Below are 9,677 nucleotides of genomic sequence, written 5' to 3' on the forward strand. Positions count from 1 at the left end.
CCACACACACACACTCATACCCACACACACCACATACACACACACACACACACACACACACACACACACACACACCACACACACACACTCATACCCACACACAGCTCCTGTAACAATAGCTGACTATCACGGGGCTGTCATCTCACGCTGCCTATCCCATTACCAGAGTAGACTGAAGGGGCGCGGCTTTGGTATAAATAAATTATTAAGCCCCATACATTTTTTACCACGTTAGTTCAATGTCTTTCAATTTCTAAAATTATAAGACTTTGGCTTTCGCTCCTTCAGATAATTTGATTTTAATTTCCAGAGGTTCACAAGTTGACTTCACCTGGGATCTGGAAGCATGTAAATTAAACAGCTCTCTGTTACATGAAGATAGATTTTACACTGTTCATACTAATCAAACTGAAATTTGCTTTTGTAGCCTGATTACATCATTGTCCTGTAAGCAAAAGTAGGGCATTGGTTACTCAGATATGCACAAACAAATGTCTCATAAAACATTGTCCATATAAATACACTTTTTAAACAAACAAAAAAAACTGCTTTACAATGCATTTTAATCAATTAGCGCTCTACAGAATGAAAGGATCCAGACTAAACATTTCCCTTTCAGTGATGGCACCAGCCCCATGGTTTGTTGCAACAAATCATTTGTCACGCGTCACACAATTAAAAAATATGGTAATCATCTTAGTCATTCACAGTGCTATATTAAGAATAAAGCTTGAGGGGTGTGGTATATGGCCAATATACCCAGTTAAGGCATGTTCTTACCCACGACACAAACGCAGAGTGCCTGGATACAGCCCTTAGCCAGGTATATTGCCATATACCACAACCCCCGTGGTGTCTATTGCTATTATAAACTGGTTGCCAACGTAATAAGAGCAGTAAAATAAAGTTTTGTCATAGGCGTGGTAACGGTCTGATATACCACAGCTTTCAGCCAATCACATTCAGGGTACTAACACCCAAGTTATAATGTCTGCTATATCACAGCTTTCAGCCAATCAGCATTCAAGGCTAATTCATCACCTGAGTTAAGTGTAAACTCACAACACAATTGCTAGATTGCTAACTATAAAATCAATACCCACACAGGTAGCCATGAATTCATCTAAAAGGAAATGTAGTGTCCACATTTTTGTAAAAATGCAATTGCCAATGCCAACATTTCTAAGCCATATCAAATATATTGGTTTAAAATAGTTGCTATAGAGGTCAAAATTGAGAATGCAGAAATAAGAATTATACCTACCAGAAAGCTGAAATCTCTTCAACTGTACAAAAGATAGCTTGTTTTCCCGCAATTGGATTTTAAAAATGATATACAATCAGAACCATTTTTATTCCCTGGAAAAGGAGAGAAAGTCTGCTTGCTCAACACACAGCAGACCCTATCCCAACGGCCGGCAGATGGCGATATTGAGTCGTTTCATCTTACTGTCCAAAGCAATGTACTTCATGAATCGGCTACCACACTCGTATCCCGTTGAACTGATTTATTCATAAAACATTCTCTATTCAGGCTACAGAGGCTACAATATTCCTCTTTAACTACACTTTTGGTAGAAGCACCAAAAAAGGGGAACATATATTTCTTTATGAAAGATTGTTTTCCACCACCATGCTAGATTGACTAATGCTACTTCCTGACATTGGTACAGTGCTCAGACCATGGTAAACAACAGACTGCCTGCAACCTAATTGCTGAACGTAATACGCATAAAGAAAGTATTCATATTTTCACTTTTATTTCTCTCTTCTCACTATTTAATCGAGGAAGGAAAGACATCTCTGCAGCCTGAAATGGAGAATGTTTATGACACGAACCGGTTCACCGGGATACAAGTGTATAAGCCGACAGCAAACATTTCCTTTGGACGGTAAGATGAAATGACTCAATATTGCCATTGCCGATCTTTGGCTAAGCAGGTTCCAGCGAAACAGTACGTGGCAGGCAGACACTTTCATTACAGGAATCATGAGGATAATGTACTTACTGTTTGACCAAATCAAAGGGTCGCAAATGTGAGTGCTTTGTGCAGTTCTCGAATCCTGAATCTTATTGGAATGTACATGTGTTCCTGTAACCAGTGAGACTGCTCTTTCATTCCATACATAAATACTGCCACCTGCTATATACCCTGGCGCTCCAGTCCTAGCAACGCTGTAAAAGGATCTGTAAATGTGTGGAAGCGACAGCGCCAGATTTGTCTAGGTTAAACACTGTATTAATTTCATTCTACAGCATCAGACCAGGAGAACTTGGCACTACAGGAACACGGCCCACTCCAATGGAATGTTGACCAGCTGCATTTGATGGATTTAGAAGTCAGGGCAACAAGCCCTCTGAGGAACAACAGCACACATTTCCCCTTCCTTTCTCTGTGACATCTATCAAAATGGCTGCTGTGGGAGAAGGGGTTAATGCAATATTTGTCATGCCAACGAGGCGTCAGCAGACGTTTCCATTAGATGTATGTCTTTATAAGGAGACGTGACAGCGACCAAACGGTTACCATGAGCAGTCAACGTGGAACCATGCCAGCCAATTAAAACACAGTTAAGGGACTTCTGCTTTAATAACAGACACACGGATGTCTTTACTAAAGCCTCAACAACACCTGAGTGTGTGTTCATTGAAATACTGGATTATCAGCCTCTATAACACCTGATGAAGACTCTGATCATATCCAGTCTAAAGACCATTGGCTAGTTTAAAAATGGTAAATATAGAGGTTCTATATTCAGGGAATGTATTGATAAATTGCTTATTTTTGTGAAGGAGGTGCTGGGTCCAGGACCATAGCAGGAGACGGGTGAGATGTCTCTCCAGTTATTTACTGATCCCAGGGTCTGTTTTATCATGAGGGGACATCAATTTGTTTTCTGTACGAATAGCAAAAAACAGGAACAAAACTGATAGGAATCTGTGGTAAGAAAGAAATCACTAATTGTCATTCCCTTTTATGACTCCAATAGCAAATAATAGATCCCCCATTTATGTAAAACAGTGTATTTCCATAGAAATGCCTATTGTGTGCGTCTCCGTGGCCAGATTGGGGAGTAGTGGACTGGAGCTGTTAATCCTGTATAGTTTCCTCCTGCAGTAGAACAGGAGAATCTCAATTCTCCTCCAATGGGTTAGAGAAGGAGTGAGGAAAAGAGGACCGAATAGTATGCAATTGAGATCTCCCCACAGCAGAGTTCACAGGATGCTCCCGCTCAGAGCTCAAGGCTGAGAGAAGGATGACATATTCCATCTATCGCTTTCTCTCTCTTTCTCTTTCATGAGGAGCTGGAGCACTGCGTTTCACTCCCTCTCTCTGTTTTCTAAAGCAGCTCATACAACGGGTACTGCATCCAGAGGAGTGAAAAGAGTAAACATGAAACCCGGTCTAGTATTGTGGTGTATTAGTTAAATAATAATAATGCATGTACAAAACAAATATAATCTAAATGCGTGTCTCAGTGAACTTGACAATTACTGACGTGCAATTTTAACAGTGAGCCTTAACAGCAAGATGAAAAGTAATGAGTTGCTGGTATATCAAACCTAGCCTCTCACTTGATCATTTATTTCAGTTTGGGGTAATGGTGACATTTAGCTTGAAACACAATACTGAATCTACATAGGAGACGGCACCATTTGATTCAGCCGAGTTGCACTTCTGAAATGAGCTGTAGCATACACTTACTTATGTGTGATGAAAAAACACTGGAGAAAACTGAGACCACAAATGTATTAGTTGCCAATCAAACAACTTATACAACTGTATTACAGCATGTTTCACAGTAAAAGTAAGAGTTAGAAAAGTATTTTGGTTTAAATTACATCATATTACTTGACCAACTAAGGACAAATGCAATTTTTTCAAAAACCACTACCACTTTTTTGCACAACAGAAGCTCTTATCTGTAACCAGAGATACACACAGAAACAGGTTACGGTGGCTCTGAGTCAATATAATCAGGACAGAGAGTTTGTGTCACATGCCATTCAGGGGACACCCAAGGGATCGATGACAATGAAAATAAAAATTGACCGCTGTCAAAGACTGACAAACACAAAACAAAAACACACACACCCACACGCACAAGTACACACACAAACGCACACACAAGCTCACACACACATAACTGCAGGGCTCATTATCTTGCCAGTTTGTTGATGTCATCTGCCTTCACAGTGTCAAACCTCTCACAGCACTTGTCAAGTTTTGAGCTCTGACACCAGCTTCTATGCATTTTTTCCAGCTCCTGTCTCTCTCTTTCTCTACCTCTCCCTGTCTCTCTCTTCTCTACCTCTCCATATATATATATATATATCTAACATGCTTGCTGAGCCTTGCTGAGCCTGGCATACAGTAGGTTTGATTCAAAAAGGTATATTGAATAGATGTTCCCGCATGGTTAATAAGGAAGATGTTATTACATGTTCCATTGCAGCTGTTTTTATCTCAATATCAAATCATTTCCGCGGTAACAATTAACTACCTTACTGTGATTGTTTTCAATTACAATTGTCAAAAAGGAAACAAAAAAATTACTTCTTAGCTAAGATCAATTTCTCAAGCAAAAATTGTATGGGAGTGTCTGAGTGGGAGCGGGGGAACTGAAAATGGAGCTGTTATTGGCATAGAGTTGTGGAACTCTCTGCTTATTTATAGTGTTGCACCTCCGTCACTCGGTCGTGTCATGCCATTCCTATGGAATTTGCAAGACGCTCTCTGCCCGGCGGCCGTCATAGTGGTGCCATAAAGTCGTGATAACCCAGTAATTCTGACGGAGGCTAACGTCTATTTTGTCATAAATTACACTATAGTGCCTGGAGATCAAAAACATTGGTAAAGTATTGAAATATTAGCAGAGAACAAACTTGCCAGAATTATCATGTCATCAAATTTACTTTAGACAAATGGCAATGTTGTTCATTAGCTAGCAAAGTTGTCAAAAATAGCTACCAATGCTAACATTAGCAAGCTAAAATCCGGTGGCCTCACCTTCAATCTCAGCTAGCTAGCAAAGTTAATCTGCATGTAAAGTAAATCTGCGACATCAGAATTATAACAAAAGGTTCCAACTAAAATTATTTCCTCCTTCTTGAATGTCATAGTATTTCTAAGTCACTGTGATGCACTTTATGAAATCTTCATCAGCGCTCATTGACGATACAGCGAGGATAATGCTCAGTCAAGCATTTAGTCCAAAACAAAATGTTAAAAACAATATTTTTGACGAAACATGCTACCATGAATTGTCTATTAAACTAATTTACTGCCTTGTGATGTCACCAGGCAGACTAAAACTCCAGTTCCACCAAAAACGCTGAAATTTCAGGGCAGCCTTTTCAAACAGCTGTGACACTAAAGGGATTATCATAATTTCACATTTCAATGTATTATTCCAACCTCAGTGTGGAAATATATATATATTAACATGGCATGCAGATCGCCCTACTGTTTAATCTACTGTCTCGTGTCTGATTGTGTGTGTGGTGTGTACGTACGTGCGTGCGTGAGTGTGCGCGTGTGTGAGGTGTTTGAACGTGCCTGTTGTGTATCGCCCATGCCGAAAGTTGTGGCTTATACAAGGGTGAATTAATATGTGTTAATTATGGCACTTAATGTCTGATTTATGAAGGCTCATGTCAAACTCGTGAAACCTCCAGTAGGATAATAAAAACAAGAGCATTCACGTGTGACTGATTCCCTCAGTAGGATATAACAGAGCTCAGTGTGACTAAACCGTCCTGAGGATATAACAGAGCTCATGTGTGCTAACCCCCAGTAGGAGTAACAGAGCTCAGTGTGACTAACCCTCCAGTAGATCATAAACAGAGCTCAGTGTGCACTGGATCCTCCAGTAGGATATAACAGAGCTCAGTGACTGATCCTCCAGTACGATATAAACGAGCTCAGTTGACTGATCCTCCAGTAGGATATAACACAGAGCTCAGTAATGTGATCGAACAACTCCAGTAGATATAACAGAGCTCAGTGTGACTAACACCTCCAGTAGGATATAACAGAGCTCAGTAGACTGATCCCAGTTAAGGATATAACGAGCTCAGTGGACTGTCCTTCCAGTTAGGGAATATAACAGAGCTCAGTGGACTAATTCTCCAAGTAGAATATAACAGAGATCAGTGTGGACTAACCCTGCAGTAGGATATAACAGAGCTCAGTGTGAATGATCCTCAAGTAGGATATAACAGAGCTCAGTGTGACTGATCCTCCGGTAGGATATAACAGAGCTCAGTGTGACTAAACCCTCCAGTAGGATATAACAGAGATCAGTGTGACTAAACCCTCCAGTAGGATATAACAGAGCTCAGTGTGGACTAAACCTCCAGTAGGATATAAAAGAATCCAGTGTGACTAACCTCCAGTATGATATTTCAGAGCCGGGTGACTAACCCTCCAGTATGATATAACAAGCTGTGTGACGAACCCTCCAGTAGGATATAACAAGATAAGTGTGACAACCGTCCAGAATGATATAACAGAGATCAGTGACTAATCCATGCGAGTGAATAAACAAGAGCTCCAGTGCGACTTAACCTCCATAGATTGATAAACAGATCAGTGTGACTAACTTCCCAGTAGTATAACAGAGCTCAGTGTGAATGATCACTCACCGTAGATAATAACAGAGCTCAGTGTGACTATCCCCATAGATATAACAGAGAATCAGTGTGACTGTATCCTCCTGTATAGATAGAACAGAGGCTCAGTGTGCACTTATCTCCAATAGGAATATAACAGAGCTCCAGTGTGACTGATCCTCCTGTAGAAATGATAACAGAGCTCAGATGTGACTACTCCTCCAGAGATATGATAAGAGCTCAGTGTGACTGATCCTCCAGTAGACAAAATCATCAGTAGGTGGAAAGAACCTCAGTAGATCAGATTGCTCCAGTGTGAACTCTCAGTAGAGTTACCACTAGGCAGCTCGATACGTAACCTGCCATAGAGTAAAAGCATGAGCGTGTCAGCAGACTGGGCCCCAGTAGATATAAAAGCTCAGGACTGATCCTCAAGCATTAAAAGCTGTGTGGACTAACCCTTCCAGGTAGGATATGAACATAGGCTCAGTTGACTAACCCTCAGTAGGATTAACAGTCAGGTGTAGACTAACCCTCAGGTCAGGAGAATATAACAAAGATCAGTGTGACATGACTCCCAGTAGAGAGTATAGCAGACTGTTGACTTAACCCTCGAGTAGAGAGTAATTAACATGAGATCCGTCTGACTAACCTCCAGTAGAGGATTGTCAGAGGCTGTGTGCAACGAATCCCTCCGGAGGATATAACAGAGATCAGTGACATACCTTCCAGTAGGATCATAACAGGAGCTCAAGATGTGACGATCCTCGGTAGAGTTAACAGAGGATCAGTGTGCACTGAACCTTCCAGTACGGAAATATAACAGACTCATCGTGACCTGATCCGCTGTAGATATAAACAGAGAGCTCAGTGTGCATCTGATCTCCTGTAGGGATGTATAACAACAGAGCTCAGTTAGACTGATCCTCCAGTTCAGCATCAATGATTTAGAGCTCAGTGTGAGAGCCAGAATTAAACTGCGGCTATCCAGCTAGTGTTTACATAGCACTCAATTACTCAACTCATCCCCATATACCTCAGGGGCACACATGAACGAGTACGAGCCCCCAGCACAGACAGGATATAGAAGATAATACCCCAGACCAAAATAATCATAAGTCAATCAAACACAAATTGAAAGTATAGTGTTCTAGAACGAGTTTACTCACACATGCATTCACACGGGATATCACTGTATAGTCTCTGTTGTCTGTGTCTGTGTTTGGTCTGTGTTGTATTGTGATCTGTCGGTTGTTAATTTCCTTCTGACAAGGAAATAAACATGTATTTTTTAAACACAAGTGGAGGTAAACACAACCGCTATCCATATATAATCCTAAAATATCCAGAAATCTCATCTTATTGGTACACACTGACACAGATGTAACTTGGTCTTTTATTGACTGATCAACCAGTGATCAGATTACGATGTACAGTATGGTAAATAAGAAATTGTATAAACTCAAACTGACCGTAGTGTACCACAGGAGGGTGTGCATATCCGTGCTAGCTCAGCTGTCAGCTGAGTGAAGAGAGACCTCTGTATATGAGTCCTGCCTACCCACCCGTGATCTTCGCCTGACAGGCTCTTACTGAGACACCAGCTAATGGCAGTTAAGAGAGAGAAATGGAAGGGGATACATAGTCAGTGTATACTTAATGCAATTCAAGCTGAAATGGTCTCAAGCATTAACCCAACCCTGCTGAAATCAGGAGAGGCAGAGCGGAGAGACAGAGAGAGAGAGGCAGAGAGAGAACAGAAGAGGCCGAGTGAGAGGGGGGGGATAAGGGATGGGGGCAGGGATGGAGAATAGAAAGGAGGCAGGAGAAGAGAGAAGCAGGAAGAGAGAGGCATGAGACGAGCGTGAGGAGGATGACAGGAGGAGAGAACTGGAGGGGAGAGAGAGAGAGAGAGACAGGGAGGGAGAAAACAGGAGAAAACAGGGAGCAGACAGGGAGATTTTGCATATTGTATTCTGATTACATCATTGTCTGTAAACAAAAGTAGGCATTGGTTGTCTCAGAAATACATAAACAAATCTCAGTGAAGCTGACATGTCTCATCCAAACATTGTCCATTAAAAACAAATGATTTCTAAAGATAAAAACTGCTTGACAATACATTTTGATCAATGAGCGGCTCTACAAAATGAAATCCAAAATGAAACATTTTCCCCTTTTTCAGTTGGTGGCACCAGCCCATGATCTGTTTGCACCAAACATTTTTCATGGGGATAATGCACTTTACTGTTTGACTAAATTATGGTTTTAGCCTCCTAAAACAATAGGACATTTTGAGTGAGGTCAAAATAATGTGGTGCCAAATAAAACGTACAGGCACCAATAAGAAGTTGGCGTCATGCTGCCAAGTCAAAGGGTCACAAATGCAATAGCTTTGGTCGCAGTCTATTGGAATGTACACGTAGTCCTGTAACCAGTGAGAGCTGCTCTTCATTCTTTACATAAATACTGCCCCCTGCTGATATGCCCTGGGTGCTCCAGTCCTAGCAATGCTGTAAAATGGATCTGTAAATGTGTGGAAGCGACAGCCCCAGTATTTGGTCCAGGTTTTAACACTGTATTAATCTATTCTACAAGCATCAGACCAGGGAATTGTGCCATTACAGGCAACACCGTCCACTCCTAATTGGAATGTTGACCAGCTACATTCTGATGGGATTTAGAACGCCAGGGCAACAAAGACCTCTGAGGAACAACAAAACATTTCCCCTTCCCTTTCTCTGTGACATCCATCAAAATGGCTGCTGTGGTAGAAGGGGTTAATGACATTATTTGTCAAGCCAACCAAGGGTGTCAGCATCAGCCATGCCCATTAGATGGGATGTCTTTATCAGGAGACGTGACAGCAGCCAAACAGCTACCACCGCATCAACGTGGAACCATGCCAGCCAATTACAACACGGTTTACGGACGGCTGCTTTAATAACAGACCCAAGGCCAGCCTAAGCCTCTACAACAGCTGAGGAAGAGTCTTCAATCAGAGTACTGTATTATCAGCCTCTACAACAGCTGAGGAAGAGTCTTCAATCAGAGTAGTGTA

The sequence above is a fragment of the Salvelinus sp. IW2-2015 genome, linkage group LG22, assembly GCF_002910315.2.
Source record: "Salvelinus sp. IW2-2015 linkage group LG22, ASM291031v2, whole genome shotgun sequence".
NCBI lineage: Eukaryota > Metazoa > Chordata > Actinopteri > Salmoniformes > Salmonidae > Salvelinus > Salvelinus sp. IW2-2015.